Here is a 20360-nt window from a genome sequence, read left to right on the forward strand (position 1 = left end):
CCCAAACTGGAAGTTTTAGTACCCAAACCCTCATCCCTGTACCTCCCCATAACAGCTTTATGATTTTTTTTTTGCCCAGGGATGATATAGGTAAAATACATATCTGTGTCCTCAAACCTCAATACAACATTGTAAACAAAACGGTGTCCAGATAAAGTTTTGAATCCCTTTCCAAATACAATTGTTGTAATGATAAAACCAGCACAGACTTTCAGCGTGGCCTCAAGAAGGCTGATGTTGAAGATAAGAGAAGCCATGTTCCCCCAAAGTCATGGTATCAGGCGACGGTTAACAACTACAGTGATTGTTTTGTTTTTGAAGGTGGATTTTTTAGGCATTTTACATCTCTGCACGACTATTTATTGCATATGTTAAGGAAATTAGTTGGGGGTTTTAGATCGTCAGATAAACATTCCAATTATTCCTATTTAATATAATGGAAATAATAAGAATTTTGGACACTGTTATTAAGCAAGAATGACCCTGTATTCCAAGTGTGAATGTACTCTATTTTATTAAAATAATCTTTTATTAATATATATGCTATTTTATCTTTTGGTGTCAATAAGCAATTCTGTGAGTAGTAATCTTGACCAGATGTCAATTTGCACTTTGGGAACAGATGCCTAGGAGTCGTGTTGCAGGATTGAAGGATATATGCAGTTCGGCTCAATAATTCCACATTCGCCCCATTACAGCTCATTCCATTTTGCATTCTTAGTTCACTGAAACCTCTTTAGCAGAGAATGGGTGCAGACTTGGGGATCTTTGTCAGTCATGTCCATGAAAAATGGTATCTCAGTGTTTTTTGCATTTCTCATATTATGAGCTATGAGTTATCTTCAGCATCTTTTCATATATAAGGGCCGTTTTTCTTTCTTTTTTTGTGAATGATTCATTTGTATGTTTTGCCCATATTCCTATAGGGTTTTTGGCGTTTTTCGTTCTCAATTCTTTGGAATGTTTAATGTGTATGGGATATTAATCTATGTCGATTTATCGTTCTTTTCCTTATTGCTTCTGAAATGTTTTGTGCGTTTCCATCTCCAAACATTTGAATATCCACCATATGTGTGATGGATAGATATCCCCTTTATCTTTTTCCCTTTTGGTCACCCAGGTGTCCCTCTCTTTTGAGGTCCTCCCTTTGTCAGTGCATACTTGGGTCGCTTACTGCACTTTCTCTCTAGTTCCCTTTGTTGGGTCTACCTGTGTGCCCAGGACCTCAGCCTTTCAGTTACACAAACATCATAATGCGTTTTAAGAAGAGAAATGCATTTCTACTCTTCTTGAGGAATTTCTTGATTGTTATTACTTGTTTATTCTTCCCTGTGAACTCTATAACAAACTATGTAGCTCTAAAGGGGGAAAACTCCTGTGATTTTTTTGAACTTGAATAAAATTTAGAAAGAATTGGCATCTTTATGGCGCAGAGTGTCCTTGTCCATGACTCCAAGTCTACGTTTGTGTCTTTTAAGCATGTTTATAGTTATTATCATGTACACATTTACACATTTTTATTAGTTTTATGCCAAAGAATTTTATTTGTTTTCTTTCATCATATTCTATTTGTTATCACGCAGGGAATCTACTCCTTCATTGTATGCTAACAAGGCTGTCGATTTCCAGTGAAAGCTGTTGATTTCTTTATGTTAATTATATATCTTGCTACTTTATTAAATTCTTATTTTCGATAGAATTTTGGGTTATAAGGTAAATAATCATACCATCTACAACAGAGACAGTTTAACCCCTTCATTTCCAGTTCTAAGGCCTCCAGTTTCTCTTGTCCCATGACATAGGCCAATGTTGCCAGCTCAAAGCTAGGTAATAGTTGAGGGACCCTGTGTCCTTTCTTGGTCTTGATCTTGACTTTAGTAAGAATGCCTCTCATTATGCTCCTTACTAGACAAGATGCTCATTATGGTCTAATGGTCACGTGTACTACCATATGAAAATATCTATTCATTCCTAATTTATTGTTTTTAGCATGAATGGCTTTTAAATTTTTCAAATGTCATTTCAGCATCTGTGTAGATGACCATCAATCATATGACTTTGTTCCTTAGTTCTAATAATATGGTAAGTCATGTTAATGTGTCTCCAAATAAGGAGCCATGCTTAGAACTGGCACATCTTAGTGTGGTCAGAATGTCTTGCACAATCAGGGGTAGGTAAGATAAAAAGTTGAAAATTTGTCATGGACCATATTTTTTAAATGTCATCATGTTATGTGTGTAAAAACTTTGTACCTCATTCTAAAAGTACTGACAAGCCATCCCTGAAGTGTCTTACTGAGAGTCTTAAATTGTAGAAAGGTCACTCCAACGGCATAGTGACCCAGAGAGGAAATGGAAGGGCCTGGATGAAATGGGGCAGAACTAGTAGACACTGAGGAAGCAGACTCATTATGCCTGCTGGGGTGAAGGGAGTCGGTGGAAAGGGGGAGCTGAGATAACTTCCTAGGTCTTTGGCTGGGGTGGCTAGACAGATGGCGGAGCATTAATGAAGACAAGAAATATTGGAAGGAAAGGTGGTAGGTTTGTGTCAAGTTTCAGATGCTTGTGGAACTTCCAAAGATCTACTTTTTTTTAGTTGGTTGAGAGAACACAGGTAGTGAACACAGGTTTAAAATTTGAAATTAACAGGGTAGAGATGTAATTGAAACCCATAGGAGTAAATAAAATCTCAAAAGAGTATTCACAGTGAAGACAGATGACGGCCAGGGTCTCAAAGCCCCTAACCTACCTGAGAGATGTGTAGGGAAGATTAAGTAATATATGTATGAAAATACTCCATCTGGTGCTTATTGTTTTCTGGCTGAAATCATTTTTATGTATTTATTTATTAATGGGGGCCCCACTTCAATGCTTCCTGAAGTTTGTCTTCTACCTATAAATGCAAATAATATTTGTCTTTATCATAAGTGAGTTTTTAAAACCCATTGGGGAAAATGCCAATCATATTTAATAAATAAATACATGATATTATAATTAAAATAACAGTAGGTACAAACAAATGTTCTTTAGGGTCGCTATTCCAATTACAACTCTGGTGTTAATTGCAGAATGACAGTGCTTAGTCAATAGTATCTTTAAAAACATACAGGCATCACTTGTGTCTTATTTGCCAAACATTCTTTTAACTTCCATAAATATTTTATAAGCATCTTTCCTCTCTATTCAGTGTCATTTCACCAATTAAAATGAAGGCCTACAGTCCTACATTCATTTTGTTTACAGAACAGATTTATAACTGTAGAAAGGGCTCCACAGCCTCAATGCTTAGCCCTATAACCTGTAAAATGTAAAGCAATTTGGGGGCCTTACAGAGATGCACAGAGAAATAAACAAGTTAAGTTCTTGTGAAGTGCAGCAGAAGAGCTACAGAGACAACAATAGGTGGTGCTGCTGGGACGGAATACGTACATTTCATTTTACAAATGTCATGGAAATTTTTCCTGAATGAAATTACCATGCTTATTAAATTAAAGTCAACTTGAGAACAGGATTAAAACCTGATCAAGAAGAGACTTTGATGGAGAAGAAAAAAACTTCTGACAACTTCTCATACTGAAAAGAAATATTTTTCCATTAGTGGGAGCTAATTTTTGTAAGGGGATTTAAATTTTAAGCAGCCAGATTCCATATTAATGTCTTAAAGCCAGGAGCAGCTTGAATCTCATGTACTTTACCAAATGAATGCTTACACAAAAGGTCTACAACTATTAGGGTTCAAGAAAGATACTCATAAATGTGTTTAAAACATAACTTGATGTACTTACGATTTCGCTTGCTCATGCTGACATTCAAGGGGAAGAAGATATAATATAAATCCAGATTTCCCTCTCGTCTGAGCATGTCTGAGCACTCAAGAGCCTTGACCTTGAGCAGTAGCCATCAGGTAAGACACAGGCTTTTCTGGGAGCCGTAGGATTTGCCCAGATTTTGCAGAGGTTCTCCTCAGCTGCTCTTTGTTATAACTGAGCTTTTGAGGCATGGTAATAAACTGATCACAAATAAATGTTTGAAGGAAAGGAATGAACCTATATAAGCCATTTCTTTTCTTTTTTTTTTTTTTTATTGTTGGGGATTCATTGAGGGTACAATAAGCCAGGTTACACTGATTGCAATTGTTAGGTAAAGTCCCTCTTGCAATCATGTCTTGCCCCCATAAAGTGTGACACACACCAAGGCCCCACCCACCTCCCTCCTTCCCTCTTTCTGTTCCCCCCCCCATAACCATAATTGTCATTAATTGTCCTCATATCAAAATTGAGTACATAGGATTCATGCTTCTCCATTCTTGTGATGCTTTACTAAGAATAATGTCTTCCAAGTCCATCCAGGTTAATACAAAGGATGTAAAGTCTCCATTTTTTTTAATGGCTGAATAGTATTCCATGGTATACATATACCACAGCTTGTTAATCCATTCCTGGGTTGGTGGGCATTTAGGCTGTTTCCACATTTTGGCGATTATAAATTGAGCTGCAATAAACAGTCTAGTACAAGTGTCCTTATGATAAAAGGATTTCTTTCCTTCTGGGTAGATGCCCAGTAATGGGATTGCAAGATCAAATGGGAGGTCTAGCTTGAGTGCTTTGAGGTTTCTCCATACTTCCTTCCAGAAAGGTTGTACTAGTTTGCAGTCCCACCAGCAGTGTAAAAGTGTTCCCTTCTCTCCACATCCACGCCAGCATCTGCAGTTTTGAGATTTTGTGATGTGGGCCATTCTCACTGGGGTTAGATGATATCTCAGGGTTGTTTTGATTTGCATTTCTCTAATATATAGAGATGATGAACATTTTTTCATGGGTTTGTTAGCCATTCGTCTGTCGTCTTTAGAGAAAGTTCTATTCATGTCTCTTGCCCATTGATATAAGGGATTGTTGGCTTTTTTCATGTGGATTAATTTGAGTTCTCTATAGATCCTAGTTATCAAGCTTTTCTCTGATTGAAAATATGCAAATATCCTTTCCCATTGTGTAGGTTGTCTCTTTGCTTTGATTATTGTCTCCTTAGCTGTACAGAAGCTTTTCAGTTTAATGAAGTCCCATTTGTTTATTTTTGTTGTTATTGCAATTGCCATGGCAGTCTTCTTCATGAAGTCTTTCCCCAGGCCAATATCTTCCAGTGTTTTTCCTATGCTTTCTTGGAGGATTTTTGTTGTTTCATGCCTTAAGTTTAAGTCCCTTATCCATCTTGAATCAATTTTTGTGAGTGGGGAAAGGTGTGGATCCAGTTTCAGTCCTTTACATGTAGATATCCAGTTCTCCCAACACCATTTATTGAATAGGGAGTCTTTCCCCCAAGGTATGTTCTTGTTTGGTTTACAAAGATTAGGTGGTTGTAAAATGTTAGTTTCATTTCTTGGTTTTCAATTCGATTCCAAGAGTCTATTCTATGTCTCTGTTTTTGTGCCAGTACCGCGCTGTCTTGAGCACTATGGCTTTGTAGTACAGACTAAAATCTGGTATGCTGATGCCCCCAGCTTTATTTTTGTTACAGAGAACTGCCTTAGCTATACAGGGTTTTTTCCGGTTCCATACAAAAACGCAGAATCATTTTTTCCAAATCTTGAAAGTACAATGTTGGTATTTTGATAGGAATGGCATTGAATAGGTAGATTGCTTTGGGAAGTATAGACATTTTAACAATGTTGATTCTTCCCATCCATGAGCATGGTATGTTCTTCCATTTGTTAATATCCTCTGCTATTTCCTTTCTGAGGATTTCATAGTTTTCTTTGTAGAGGTCCTTCACCTCCTTCGTTAGGTATATTCCTAGGTATTTCATTTTCTTTGAGACTATGGTGAAGGGAGTTGTGTCCTTAATTAGCTTCTCATCTTGACTGTTATTGGTGTACACAAAGGCTACTGACTTGTGGACATTGATTTTATATCCTGAAACATTACTGTATTTTTTGATGACTTCTAGGAGTCTTGTGGTTGAGTCTTTGGGGTTCTCTAAGTATAAGATCATGTCGTCAGCAAAGAGGGAGAGTTTGACCTCCTCTGCTCCCATTTGGATTCCCTTTATTTCCTTGTCTTGCCTAATTGTATTGGCTAGAACTTCCAGCACTACGTTGAATAGTAAAGGTGACAGAGGACAACCTTGTCTGGTTCCAGTTCTAAGAGGAAAAGCTTTCAGTTTTACTCCATTCAGTAAAATATTGGCTGTGGGTTTGTCATAGATAGCTTCAATCAGTTTTAGAAATGTGCCACCTATGCCTATACTCTTCAGTGTTCTAATTAGAAAAGGATGCTGGATTTTATCAAATGCTTTTTCTGCATCTATTGAGAGGATCATGTGATCTTTATTTTTGCCTCTGTTAATATGGTGGATAACGTTTATAGACTTGCGTATGTTAAACCAGCCTTGTATCCCTGGGATGAAGCCTACTTGATCATGATGAATGACTTTTTTGATGATAAGCTGTAATCTATTGGCTAGGATTTTGTTGAGAATTTTTGCGTCTATGTTCATGAGTGAGATTGGTCTGAAATTCTCCTTTTTGTTTGGGTCTTTTCCTGGTTTTGGTATCAGGGTGATGTTTGCTTCATAGAATGTGTTGGGGGAAGATTCCTTCTTCCTCAATTTTTTGGAATAATTTCTGCAGTACAGGAATAAGCTCTTCCTTGAAGGTTTGATAGAATTCTGGAGTGAAGCCATCTGGACCAGGGCATTTTTTGGTTGGAAGATTTTTTATTGTTTCTTTGATCTCAGTGCTTGAAATTGGTCTGTTCAGGAGCTCTATTTCTTCCTGGCTGAGTCTAGGGAGAGGGTGTGATTCTAAATATTGATCCATTTCTTTCACATTGTCATATTTCTGGGCATAGAGTTTCTGATAGTATTCAGAGATGATCTCTTGTATCTCTGTGGGATCAGTTGTTATTTCCCCTTTATCATTTCTGATTGAGGTTAGTAGAGATTTTACTTTTCTATTCCTCGTTAGTCTGGCCAATGGTTTATCTATTTTATTTATTTTTTCAAAAAACCAACTCCTTGTTTCATTAATTTTCTGAATGATTCTTTTGTTTTCAATTTCATTGATCTCTGATTTGATTTTGGAGATTTCTTTTCTTCTACTGAGTTTAGGCTTAGATTGTTCTTCTTTTTCCAATTCCATAAGATCTCTTGTGAGATTGTTGATGCGCTCTCTTTCTGTTTTTCGAATGTAGGCATCTAAAGCGATGAATTTTCCTCTCAAAACTGCTTTTGCAGTATCCCACAGGTTTTGGTAGCTTGTGTCTTCATTGTTGTTATGCTCAAGGAAGTTAATGATTTCCTATTTTATTTCTTCCTTCACCCATCTGTTATTCAACAGAAGATTGTTTAGTTTCCATGCCTTTGGGTGGGGTCGAGCATTTTTATTAGAGTTGAGTTCCACCTTTAGTGCCTTATGGTCTGAGAAGATACAAGGTAAAATTTCAGTTCTTTTGATTCTGTTGATATTTGTTTTGTGTCCCAGGATATGATCAATTTTGGAGAATGTTCCATGGGGTGATGAGAAGAATGTATATTCTTTATCTTTGGGATGGAGTGTTCTATATGCGTCTATCAAGCACAGTTGTTCTAGGGTCTCATTTAAGTCTCTTATATCCTTGTTTAATTTCTGTTTAGAGGATCTGTCCAGCTCTGTAAGAGGAGTGTTAAGGTCCCCTGTTATGATGGTATTATCAGATACCATATTGCTCAGACTGAGTAAGGTCTGTTTCAAGAATCTGGGAGCATTTAAATTGGGTGCATAGATATTTAAATTGAAATGTCTTCTTGTTGTATTTTTCCCTTGACCAATATAAAGTGACCATCTTTGTCTTTTTTGACTTTAGTTGCTTTAAATCCACATGAATCTGAAAATAAGATTGCAACTCCTCTTTTCTTCTGAATTTCATTTGCCTGAAAAATTGTCTTCCAACCCTTGACTCGAAGCTTTAATTTGTCTTTTGAAGCCAGGTGTGTTTCTTGCAGACAGCAAATGGATGGCTTGTGTTTTTTAATCCAGTCAACCAATCTATGTCTCTTCAGTGGGGAATTCAAGCCATTAACATTTATTGAGATAATTGATAAGTGTGGTAGTATTCTATTCGTCTTATTTTGTGAGAGTCCATTGCTTAGTTTTATCTTTTGCATCAGTGTGGAGGTTAGGTTCTGTCCTTTGATTTCTGAGTTCTTATTTCGCTGCTGATCCATGGTGGTGGTCAGTGTGCAGAACAGGTTGAAGTATTTCCTATAGAGCTGGTCTTGTTGTGGCGAATTTCCTCAATGTTTGTATATCCGTAAATGATTTGATTTCTCCGTCAATTTTCAAGCTTAGCTTAGCAGGGTACAGAATTCTGGGCTGGAAATTGTTCTGTTTAAGTAGATTAAAGGTAGATGACCATTGTCTTCTTGCTTGAAAAGTTTCATTAGAGAAGTCTGCGGTCACTCTGATGGATTTGCCCCTGTAGGTCAACTGGCGCTTACTCCTGGCAGCTTGCAGAATCTTTTCTTTTGTCTGGACTTTGGACAGGTTCATCACAATGTGTCTTGGAGAAGCTCAGTTAGAGTTGAGGCGACCTGGGGTCCAATAGCCCTCTGAAAGCAGTGTGTCAGAATCTTTGGTGATATTTGGGAAATTTTCTTTTATAATATTCTCTAGTATGGCTTCCATTCCTCTGGGGCATTCTTCTTCCCCTTCTGGAATTCCTATAACTCGTATGTTGGAACGCTTCATAAAGTCCCATAATTCTGACAGTGAACGTTCTGCTTTCTCTCTCTTCTTTTCTGCCTCTTTTACTATCTGAGTTATCTCAAAAACTTTGTCTTCTACCTCTGAAATTCTTTCTTCTGCATGGTCTAACCTGTTGCTGATACTTTCCATTGCATCTTTAAGTTCCCTGATTGACTGTTTCATTTCCTTCAGCTCTGCTATATCCTTTTTATATTCTTCATATCGTTCATCTCTGATTTGATTCTGTTTTTGGATTTCCTTTTGGTTATTTTCCACTTTATTAGCAGTTTCCTTCATTGTTGCCATCATTTCTTTCATTGTTTTCAACATGTGTATTCTAAATTCCCTTTCTGTCATTCCTAACATTTCTGTATAGGTGGAATCCTCTGCAGTAGCTACCTCATGGTCCCTTGGCGGGGTTGTTCTGGACTGGTTCTTCACGTTGCCTGGAGTTTTCTACTGATTCTTCCTCATGGGTGATTTCTTTTATCTGTTTCCTTGACCTAATTTTCCTTTCACTTCCTTTTGCTGTTTATGTTCTCGTGCCTGTGGACTTTGCAGGTGAAACATTTGAAGTGGAAATGTTTGGTTTCGACCTGAAGCACTTCACCCTTGCAGGGCTCCCCACATTTATGGCAGTGAATGACAGGCTTCTCCGGGGGGTGGTGAGGGTCCTGAGGGTGGGCCACTGCCTGTAGGGCTGGTGATGTTATAGGAATCATGGATCACCTACACAGTGTCAAAGCGTGGTCCCTGCATCAGGAAGATCAACATCACCTGGAAACTCTTAGTATGAGTCACCATCAGACAACACACAATGAAATAGGAAGCGGGTCAGTTTCTGGTTTCTACTGTGTCTATATAAGCCATTTCTAATCTTGCAATCAAATTGGTATATCTTCCCTCTTCTTATGCCTTAAAAAAATAGACAAGTGCCAATCATGATACAAATGTAATATCTACATCTCCATTTGTGGTTGGGTACCACCTGTGGGTTAGGCAACAACTACCTGGGCACATTGTACTTCCTGAGCTTGGCACTTGTCAGGTTCCAGAGTGACAGGTGTGACTAATTGTTTTTCTATTTTCCCTTGAACGTCTGATCCATCTTTGGGTTCCCAGTCCTTACCCCAATGCCTACCACTGAGTAGGTCCTCATAAATATTTGTTAACTTAATGTAAAAACCTTTGCCACTGTTTAAGTGCACGTTTTCAAAAAAAAAACAAAACTTAACTGTTACCTTCTTGATCGTGACTACGACCTATTTGAGAGCTGGTTGCTATACAGTGCGATAATGTGTTTACACGCCTTGTATTTTACTCATTATGACTTCCAGTAGATTATTAGAGGCAGTAAACTCTGAACCTGTGACTTGTGATCTTTGTACTATTTATGGAAAAAGAAGATGAAGAAAAGAGGTCCAGCTCTGTCAGCTCTGGGCACTGTGGGAACTATAGGAATTATCTGTCCAACACCTGACTCTGAAATTAGGTAAGCCCTAATTATACTGCAGAGACACTCCCTTTTTGATGGACTATTTTGAGATAGTAAGTAATTAACCAGGAAATTCTATCCGATGCTTTGAAGGCTTATTTTGTATACAAGTAGCATCTTGTGTTTGGAATAACATAAAGGGTCAAAAGATGCTCACCCAAAGTATCATAATGCTCGTTTACTTTACTTGATAAATTTCAGGAGACAGGCATGCCTGCCATGGGTCTATTTTACAGCGGTGAGTGAGTGATGTGACCAAGTCTCCTGTGAAGGCGAGCTCGCTCTCTCTATGGGCCCCCCGTTTGGCCAGTCTGTTTATGTGGAACAATTGGGATAGATTAGTCAAAAATGCTTTCATCTTTGCTCCTAGCCTACATTGCATTTTAAAATAATTAGAACCCCAGATTGTTTCTGCTTTTCACCTTAGTTTACTGGCACCCAGCAAAGAAGCCTACACTTTGATTTTAATCACCGCCAGACAATACAAGGCCCCCTCTCAGAAGCAAGGAGGGCAGCAAGTGGAAACCCTGCTGGGTAATTTCAAAGCCATGTACTTCATGCTGGTAACCCTATAGTATGGCTTCTGCTCTGCCCAGGGCACCAATGGAAGGCAACTTCCAATTTGCACCTTGCACATAAATTCACATTATGCCAGTAGGTTTCACAAGGAACCACAAGCTGCCCAGCTCTGCTGTGAGAGGTCTGTTAACAGACCCTTAACTGTGATCTACAGTGCAGCCCGAACGAGGCATGCGGGGTCCCACTTCACAGAGCTGCGCCTGCTTGACAACATTTTTCTTGAGATAATTATAAGTGTTTATTTTGGCTTTTAACAACCTTAATCAGATTATTTAGCATGTTGGTGTTTTGTCATTGAGTTAAACGAATGCAGAGTTCTCCCGGGAATTGCCTAGAAACTTAACACAGGATAGGACAGAAGCCAACATATGAGACAGAGGTGCTCAAATATCTCAAAGCTTTGTGGGTGTGAAGATGTTTTCCTCCACAAGCAAGTAAGCAAAGAAATTATACTATGAGATTCCTAAATGAATGAGATGTGATCTGTCTAATTCAAATAGCACCGCTCTGGCCAGAAGCAGTGGCTCACACCTATAACCCCAGCACTCTGGAAGGTCGAGGAGAGTAGATCACTTGAGCTCAGGAGTTCAAGACCAGCCTGAGCAAAAGCAAGACCCTGGTTCCTACTAAAAATAGAAAAACTGACCAGATAGGTTGTGGCAGGAACTTCTAGTCCTAGCTACTCAGGAGACTGAGACAGGAGGATCAGGTAAGCCCAGGAGTTTGAGGTTGTGGTGAGCTATGATGTCACAATGACATTCTACCCAGGGTGACAGAGTGAGACTGGCCTCTAAAAATAAATAAAAATTGGCCAGGTGCAGTGGCTCACATCTGTAATCTCAGCACTCTAGGAGGCTAACGCAGGTTCCCTTGAGCTCAGGAGTTTGAGACCAGCCTAAACAAGAGCCAAACCCTATCTCCACTAAATATAGAAAATCTAGTGGGGTACTGTAGTGGGTACTTATAGTCCCAGACACTCTGGAGGCTGAAGCAGGAAGATCACTTGAGCACAGGAGTTTGACGTTGAGGATGACACCATGGCACTCTACCAAGGCAATAGAGTGAGACTCTTGTCTCAAAAAAAAAAAAATAGCACAGCTTCTCCTTTGAGGTTCTATTTTCACTGGTTCATGATTAAAGGGACTTACATGGAATCACTAGCGTAATGGCAGGCAATGAGTCTTCGATGACGAATGCTGCTGAGATTGCCATGGGTAACACAGAACAGCACTTCTCTGAGTTATCTAGAATTAGGTTTAAAAATAACCTCATCCCATCACAAAGAGCTCTACGGTCACTGTCGACTTTGAGCAATGTTGGAACGTTCATGCTGTGCCAAATTGCATTTGATGGCCCAGTAATTGCAGAACTGTCATATACTTACATAAGCTCTAAAAATATCTTCCTCCTATGGAACAGATGACTTACTCCTAAATCACCCTGTTCAGTGTGAGTGTGAATCAACTGAAAAGAATAGGTCTAGGTTTTACTCACAAATACATTTAGTATGTAGTAAACTTACAAGCCCTTTTTATGTCTTTATAGATCTTTACCTGGTGCTATACATTCTGTTCTTAATTACACTGATGAATCAAAAGAGAACTTTTTTCTCTACAGTTATGTTATTTCTGCCATTTAAGGCAGTCACCTCTACTCCCCTTAAACTAATGAAGGTCGTTCTCCATTTTGTTTACTTGGAATATTCTATCCAATGCTGTCAAGTGGACATAGAAGGTTTTGGATATAACAACTGAAATAAGATGGCAAGAGATATGGTTTTAAAATGGCCAATTTCATCCAACAGGCATTATTTCTTTATATTATCACATTTCTTTTGCACAAAGAACTGAAGAGCACCTGGTAATATGACCTTCAGGTGCACACTTTATTTGGCAAATCCAGGAGCCAATTAATTTATAAATAAAAGTTGTCATATTCTCAATCTCAAATGTAATAAATTCTTAACCAATAGATAACTCCTAAATGGACTGGTAGCATAAATACAGAAAATAAATACACACAAAAATGAGTTTTTAGTGTAAATCAGTAATTTATCCTTAAGAAGTAACATATATAAATATAAAAATTAAAATATTATATAATATACAGAGTGGACATAAAATTTGTGTGCAATTTAAAATATTTTAACATAGTAAATTGCACATGAACTTTTTGTCCACTCTAAGTATGTTCATTATATATTCATATAACATATAAGTATGTATATTACATATGGACACTATTGGGGTATAGGTAAATACAATTTAAAAAGGAGTTTAATATTTTTAATAGCTGAAATTTCCAAGTCTAACAAATTTATAGAACAAGCAAATGCCACTGTGAATTTTATTTACCATGGTTTTGGCCCCTAGAGATTTAGCAACTGCCAATGTTCTTTTATCATTTGAACAAAAGGTACAATTTTTTCTTGGTACAGCAAACCTTTTCCGAGCAAGAATCTCACACATCTTATAATTAAGAGACCTGGATTCTGGTGTTACCTCTGCTATTGACAAAGTATTAATCTGTTTTCCATTCAGTATTAAGAATTTCTTATTTTTAACTTCTATCTGACTTGAGTGATCCTTTATTTGTTTATATTTAATAGAATAAAAAGATGATATTTGTTAATTTTCTCACTTCCCATACCTATACAGTGAACCTATCTCACCAGTAACCTATTACAGTGAAAACTGTGGAACATAAAACATTTTTAAAAGGCACAGTAAAATAAAGCTGGACAAGGTGCCTCAGGCTCTAATCCTAGGACTCTTGGAGGCCAAGGTTGGCAGATTGCCTGAGCCAGATAAGACTAGCCTAAGCCAGAGGGAGACCTCATCTCTAAAAATAGCCAGGCATTTTGGCAGGCACCTGTAGTCCCAGGTACTTTGGGAGGCTTAGGCAAGAGAATTGCTTGAACCCAAGGGTTTGAGGTTGCCTTGAGCTATGACGCCACAACACTCTACCAAGGACAACAAAGTGAGACTCTGTCTCCAAAAAATAAATAAAGTAAATAAAAAATAAATAAAAGGCACAATAAAATAGTTCATATAGAGTCTTAAAAGCTTTTACTCTAATCACATCAAATCATAAGTTTTTCCTCAGAGTTTCTGAGCTAGACTGGCTTATGATTCCTCATCTACAGCAGTGAATACCAGAATACAATGGACCAATGTCTTAAAATTATTCTGAAGCCTGAATTCTATACCCAGCTAAATTATCATTCAAATCTACAGGAAAAATTTATCTGCATTCATAAGTGACTTGGAAACGTTAACTACCACACACACTTTCTGAAAAATTCATGAATAAAATATTAGTGATTCAAACTCAGCAGTGAGTTCTGAGAAGAATACACAGTGAACAAACAGGTTTGTTCTTGGAAGCTAAAGATGGTTTAAATTTAGAAATCTACCCATGGAATTCACTTTCTTAATATATAACAAGAAAAAACCCTGTAGGATTATTTTGAAAGCTGCTGGCAAAGCAATTCTTAAAATTCTTTTTGCTGGTTAAAATTTTAAAAGAAGAGTAAAGATTCCTACAGAATGTCTAATAACTAGAAAATGATATGAAAACCTATTACAAATATCATGATTAAGGGTTACCACGTCAAGTCTGGAGCTGGGCAAGTGTGCTCACTATCACCATTACTATTCAAGCTCGTTCTGCAATAAATTTTGCATTTTAGACAGATCACACTGATAAAATATGAAGGGTTATGTGTCTTTATACCTTTAAAGTTTAGGCTTTTGCTCAATTTCAATATAAATTCCTGTGAAGATGTGGCAATTACAGATGACTCATTGGAAACTAACTTCTGCCTACTAAAGAATTTGGGCTGTAAATGGGCATCACATTGGGATCACACTTTGCTCTGCCAGCCTCTCAAATGAAGTATTAATCAAGTCTTGATTTTTCTGGTTATAATTATTGTTTTCTCTACTTTATACATGAAGAGCCAGGAAAGTATTGAGGGGTTTTGCGCTAAGGCACAATACAGAACAGAGCCTACATTTGGATATCTCTTAATTCTGAATTAGGATATATAATGGTGAGTGATTTTCTTCCCTATTAGAAATTCTCCCTATTACAATACTCATTCAGTAATTACTCAATAAGTAATTATTTTGAAATAGAAAATCTAACCATTTACCTCTAAGTATGAAACCAAATTCAAAGTACAATGGAATAGCTAGGATGAAACAGGATTTTACAAAGGAATTAAAATAACATTTAGTACATATTTTAATTCATCTCCTCAACATTTCTAAGCTGCTTTTCCTTGATATAAATAGTTTATCTGGGTAGTCTGTTAGCTCATCCTGTTTTGTAGTTGCCCTGGCACACTGGACGTCATGATAAATGTAACAATGCAAACATTTCCATGGACTTTCTGCATCATCCTTGACTTCTACATACTGGAAGAGTCTGACCATCCCAAACTCTTAGAAAGTCAAGAGATTTATGGAGAGCAGCTCTAAAGGAATGGGGATCCCATTATCTGACCCTTTCCCAGTGTTGGTACCTCTTTGCATTGCTGGTGTATATGTAAAAGCTTCTGAAAAGAAACAACACCAGGACGTGCTTCCATTCTTTGCTTCTTCTCCCGATAATTGTATAACTCTACCAGCTGCAATTGGCCAGCACGCTTCACATATAGAAATATAGAGTAGTGATATTATCCACCCACTTTAGGGGTTTTTAAAAATATCATCCAATAATTACATTTCCACTCAGTGAAGGAAGCAGAGGAGATGTCCTTTTAACTCTGCTTGTAAAATATTTTGAGAAAGTGTTTATACCTCCCTCCCCCAGACAGAGCCTCTGGGCACTTTGCAGATAGTTTTGCAACTGTCATTATGTTTGTAGTGTCTTACTAATTTGAATCTAATTATAGTTTTGGCGTCTGACCTACAAGCTCCAGTTCAGAATTTCAACTGATTTACATTTTTATGGCACATGCAATAAACATCCAAGTGTTTCAATACAAGACATTATTGAATGTGTTGATAAAATTAGACAAAAGCAAGCTGTCAGAAACTTCTTCAGAGGAAATGCTTCTCACAGTATCTAACTACAAATGTGTACTTCTCAGATCTGCGAATGGCTACAGAGGTTTTCATTTCCCCAGACAGAGGTTAAACAGTTACCTTTGAGTAAAACGTAAACAAAGCTCACTGTACTATCCCAATACCTTTCCTTTCCCTTTTATTCACTCTTGACGCCAAGGAATTCTAAAGGGAGGGCATCAAAACCACACCATGTGTTCTCCCAACATGTGAGAGGTGACTGGACGGCTGCAGCTTTGATTCTGCAAATGTCAGAGGTGAAGCAATTGTCCCGGGATGGGTCAGTCTGTGAGATAAAACCCAGTGAAATAAAAAAGGAGCTATAAGTGATTTCCCAGATATTCCTAACTCTTTGTAAGATTCTAATGTGTTTGGTCAAGTTGGGTTTGTTTTTCTGTTCTGGGGTTTTTATTTTGTTTTGTTTCCTATCTTAGATTCAATACACACTTACTGGTTTTGGCTGAAAGGGCAGGTTCTGAAAGCCCTTTACAAAGCCAGTTCTGGCAGCCACGCCAGCCAAAAGTCTAGACCTAGGGGAGTTTCAGATAAGGGTAATACAACAACTCATTCAAAAGTTTACTAGATTGTAAGCTCCTTGAAAATTAACACCATATTTTTGCCATAAAATTATACATAAAAAGTGTTAAGTACCTTCAACAAGTGCCATAGACTTCACATTAAATAAAGGACAACTAATAATTTGAATATCATTAAATGTCTAGGGGAACATACATTTTTATAAATGTTAGCATTTCGCTTGCAATCATCCCCTCATTTATCATCAAAGCGCTACCTTAAAGGGTACATTCGAAATGTGCTACACACAGTTTTTTTAGCTGAATTAATTGTTGGAGTCTTAATATGTCCATATGGCTGCCAGCCATTTTCTATTGAAGTGGTTTGGCTGTAAAACGGGGGAGAAAAAATACTTCTATCCCTAGGGGGAGAAAAGAGAAACTTTTAAGGAACAAAATGACAAAATTTAAAAAGCATAGAGAAATCCACTCAGCCATCATGGGAGTGTGTCCTGGCGTGAGCCCACATGAGCAGGGAGAGAGGCTTGAAGCCTCCAGCCTGTCCTAGGCTTCTTCCTCCTCATTCATCGTAGATGGCACCGAGGGGAACGACAGTGTTCCTTGTGTTGGAATGTACCAGTGACTCTTCTTTCTAAATTAAGTAAAAGATCAGTAGTAACCCAAATGTATTTATTTGGGAAAAAAAGGATAACCCAGAGTCCAATGTGAAATCTTTGGGGCAGCTAGATTAGCCTTGGGCAACTATGTCCACAGGGCTCCTGGGAGAGGCACCAGGATGGAGGCTGGCCTCCAAGTGGAGCCCGGGAGCAGGACCTGAGGCTCCTCAGAGAGAAGGAAGCCCCTACAGGTGTGCACAATGCACGGAGCACCTACAGCCTCTACCCGTATCTCTGCCCCTTGGATGTCATAGCTTGGGTGGTTTTTGTCTCTGGAACCCAATAGCATAATCCCTGACTTACATTAAATGAATGTCAGTCTGATGAATGAGTGAATGAAAGGGTGGATGATATCAGTAGGCTGACCACTGATGGCTCAAATGAGAAAACAAAAGCCAACAACAAATGAAAAAGCACAGATCTATGAAAATTAAAGCTCCAATCTGTTAGTCATGGTTTCTTATCAGGTGTTATGGGTAATCAAATTCCCATAAAGTATCAGGATGCCTGGGTCCGGTTCTTTTTCTATATGACTGAGACTTCTTTTCCTCCTCCTAGCATAGGAATTAGGACTGAGGTACTAAGTATAGCTTGGCTCTGCTTTGAACACTTCTACGCAAGTCACTATGAAAGTTTTGAGACAGACTGCATCATGGTCCATTATTTCCCTTCCAAGAAACGCAATGGTCCGTGTCCTTTCTGATTCATCCCTGCAAGTTTCAGCTCACTCAACTTATCGGTGTTGCTGGGAGGGCTCCATTTGTTTCTGTCCACACGATTTTACGTCTCTTGATTTTTGTGTATCTCAAAACTTTTGTAATGACCCATGTAAATGTGCTCCATTCGTAGTTGGGGCTGACACAGTGATAATTCTCGGCTATGCTCGACCACACTTAGTTTTGTGAGGATTTTCCTCCTACTCTATTATAAAGAAAGCTAAAATTATGAGCACATAACTATAGGTTATATTTTTTAAGTAGCACCCCAAAATTCTTTGCCACTTTTATTAGCAAATACACCAAATCCCAGACATGTTTAAATGGACCAAAAATTTATATTGTGGTTTAATGATTATTTGTGCATGATGTTATTTTAACGATTGTGTTTTTCCACCACAGTAGAATACAATGTATGAGAATCACGCCAAAAGGGCATTCTGACCCCTTCTAATCTCTAAAGGACCTGCTATTGGCCTAATAAGGCTCTGGCGATTGGTGACAGCAGGATGTAATTTTAGTACTGACTATTTGAAGGTTCATAATTAAAGAGCAAAAGAGAATGGGCAACTACTACTTAATAATGCAAAAAAATAAAAGGCAGGCAAAATGACATAGCACAGCCAAAAGCTCATCAATTTTGCATTCAGATAGGATACCAAGTCTTTGCGTCATAAATTCTCAAGCAAATATCTGTAACTCTATGCTCAGAATTGCTCTCAATGAAAGGAAAATATAATGAGTTAAACAGATCTGATTATATTCATCTTGAAAACTGAGAGAAAACTATAACTTTGTTCTCATCTCTATGCAACACAGTCCTGGGCAGTGCCTATGCCTCAGTGGGTAGGGCACTGGCCCCATATACTGAGGGTGGTGGGTTTAAACCCGGCCCTGGCCAGCTAAAACAGCAGTGGCAACTGCGACAAAATATAGCCAGGCGTTGTGGTGGGCGCCTGTAGTCCCAGCTACTCAGGAGGCTGAGGCAGGATAATTGCTTTACTCCAAGAGTTGGAGGTTGCTGTGAGCTGTGATGCCACAGAATTGAGGGTGACAGAATAAAACTCTATCTCAAAACAACAACGAAAACAGTCCTGATGCTTATTAGCAAAAGAAATAATTCTATTTTCTTTCTTTCTTTTTCTTTTGAGACAGAGTTTCACTATGTCACCCTCATAGGAGTGCCGTGGCGTCACACCTCACAGCAACCTCCAACTCTTGGGCTTAGCAATTCTCTTGCCTCAGCCTCTCGAGTAGTTGGGACTACAGGTGCCTGCCACAATGCCCAGCTATTTTTTTGTTGTTGCAGTTGTCATTGTTGCTTAGCTGGCCCGGGGCCGGATTCGAACCCACCAGCCTTGGTGTATGTGGCTGGTGCCGTAACCACTGTGCTATGGTTGCCGAGCCGAATAATTCTGTTTTCCTTGTCAATAGAACAGAGAAAAAATGCATAAGAGCCTAGGTTATGAGGGTGACATACCGTATGTAACCACAGGTAAAGTATATAAATTACAGTTATTGAACATTGACATCCACAGTTTTACTTTTTTATATTTTTATTTATATTTACATAATTATCATCATATATTTTCCCTGGTAATTAATAATTCTAGAATCCTTATGTTACTATAAGTTGTCAAAAGGAAGGCAGCACGATTTTATTCCCAGAGTATTATTAAATACGTTGTATTTACAATGTAGCAGGGGAGACACACAATCAGAAATGACAATTCCAGAGAATGGAAAGCAGTGAGATTCTCACGAGAGACACTAATCCCTTTAGGAGGAGATAGGGAGACAGCAGAAGGAACAGCGGGGAAGTCCTGACAGAGAGATAACAGCTCAGCCAGGTCTAAAGACTGAGTAGGAACAATTTCAAGAAAATATGGAGAGCAGAGGAGAAGAGGGCCCAGGGGGCCAGGGGTCAGGAGGAACAGTCCAGACAAAGGAGCAGCATGGAGCCAGCAACTTCATCATGTCTGGAACAGCCGACTTTTTGTAGGGTATCTTTGTGAGTAATCTTCATAGAGGATTTAGACAGCATCTTCCCAGGGCATCTTTTCAATGGAGAAATAAAACAAAGACATTGTTACACAGCTGCCAAAGTACTACCTTTGCCCCTTATAAAGTTTTGTTAGAGGAAGCAGACAAGTGACTTTTATAACCCTGACCTCCAAAATTGGGAAGACTTTCTCCATTCCAGAAACAGGCACTGTCCAGGCACCTGCCCACCTGTCAAGGGTAGGACATGGAAATACCCGGGGGAAGAGCTGCTCCAGGAAGCTCATGCCCCGGAGGAAGGGAGAAAGCAAAGTGCTGGGCTTCTCCCTCCCACTTCATCAGCCACATGTCACTTCTCCTCCCCATGGGAGAGCAGTCAAGGGTGTTATGCTAAGAGAGAGCCCTCCAGAGGAAGAAAGCTCAGCACGAGGAACACATATCCCCTCTCAGAAGCCTGTTTCTTCTTCACATTCTTTCTCCAATTTCCTGACCTATCCCAACACACATTCTTCTTATGTTGTTGGGATCTTCTTAGACATCTTAAGATGTCTACTTCTGTATTAATTCTTATAGATTTTCAAACTAAAATT

The 20360-nt window shown here is 38.5% G+C and overlaps 1 long non-coding RNA gene across 2 annotated transcripts in view; it reads right to left on the minus strand.

Moving 5' to 3' along the window:
* Positions 1–19384: 19384 nt before the first annotated feature.
* Positions 19385–20360, minus strand: part of LOC128589007 (uncharacterized) — a 61136-nt gene continuing 60160 nt past the window's right edge. For both annotated transcript variants that reach the window (XR_008380831.1, XR_008380830.1), the window contains one exon: positions 19385–19826. This is a non-coding gene — a long non-coding RNA (uncharacterized LOC128589007). The remainder of the gene's footprint in view (positions 19827–20360) is intronic.

Source organism: Nycticebus coucang, chromosome 1, assembly GCF_027406575.1.
Source record: "Nycticebus coucang isolate mNycCou1 chromosome 1, mNycCou1.pri, whole genome shotgun sequence".
NCBI classification, from domain to species: Eukaryota; Metazoa; Chordata; class Mammalia; order Primates; family Lorisidae; genus Nycticebus; species Nycticebus coucang.